Below are 919 nucleotides of genomic sequence, written 5' to 3'. Positions count from 1 at the left end.
AGGCGGGGGAGCACGGCGCAGGGCCCGCGGGGGTGCGGGGGGCCGGACTCACCGCATGAATTTTCTTGTCCCGCCGATCCAAGATGGCTGAGTCCCCAGCACGGAGGATGCTGGGGGAGCGACCTTTACCCTCTGACCCCGCCGCCGCCGTGACCCCGCCGCTGCCGCCGGGCAACCCGTGTGGGGGAGGGGCGACGCTCCGCCCCCTGCGCGGAGCTGCGCTGCGCCTCTCACGTCCGCGACACTGGCCGGCTCGGCTCGGGCCTGGCCCTGTTACAGACACAGACACACGCACACATCGAGGGGGGAGTTGCTCCGTGACCCGTCCCCACGCACACGCAGCCCCACCCGCGAAGCCGCCTGTCCCTGGTCATGCAAAGGCTGGGGTGGGCCGCATGTTTCCTCTCATGGGGGCTCCGATCCCACCCACTTTGGGGCCTCAGGGAGCCGGGCGGGGGGACAGGTCAGGGACAGGCCTGCTTGTTACTTTCAGGGGATCAAGAGTGACTATCAGCCACCTTTAGGGAGGCTGCTGAGAAAGCCACGGTCAATTCCTTGGGACAGCAGCCAAGGAAACAGGGAAGGGAGCAAGGTCACAGGTTCAGAATCAGGAATCGGGAAAGTGGAGCTGAGCAGAGCACACTGGACAGCACCTGCCAGCCCTCCAGAGACTCCAAGGAGCCGGTGGACGCTGCTCAGTGAAACCACTGGGAGAAGTGATGGGACGAAGAGCAGGAAAGCAGCCCTGCAGTCCCCATGGGCTAAGTCAGGGAGCAGATCCTTCGGTGCCTGGGCTGCTGGTCCGATCGGCTGCCTTGTCCTATCTGGCAGCTGAGGCAGATGGTGTCAAAGCGGTTTCTGGGCACCACGTAGTTTGTCTTAACGGGGGCACCCAGAAGGTTTTTCACATCACAACCTT

General features: G+C 64.3%; 1 protein-coding gene across 3 annotated transcripts in view; it reads right to left on the bottom strand.

Moving 5' to 3' along the window:
• CNOT2 (CCR4-NOT transcription complex subunit 2) overlaps nucleotides 1-85 on the bottom strand; it is a 158,725-nt gene extending 158,640 nt beyond the window's left edge. Inside the window, exon 1 of one of the 3 annotated variants that reach the window (XM_019514721.1) lies at nucleotides 53-85. The gene's annotated coding sequence lies outside the window, so the exon portion shown is untranslated. The remainder of the gene's footprint in view (nucleotides 1-52) is intronic. The other 2 variants (XM_019514722.1, XM_019514723.1) reach the window with 2 other exon arrangements.
• Between the last annotated feature and the right edge of the window lie 834 nt (nucleotides 86-919).

This window comes from Gavialis gangeticus, unplaced genomic scaffold (assembly GCF_001723915.1).
Source record: "Gavialis gangeticus isolate Ggan-Ray unplaced genomic scaffold, GavGan_comp1, whole genome shotgun sequence".
Taxonomy (NCBI): Eukaryota; Metazoa; Chordata; order Crocodylia; family Gavialidae; genus Gavialis; species Gavialis gangeticus.
The sequence above is the reverse complement of the archived record's forward strand: the minus strand, read 5'-3'. Positions and strand labels throughout refer to the sequence as shown.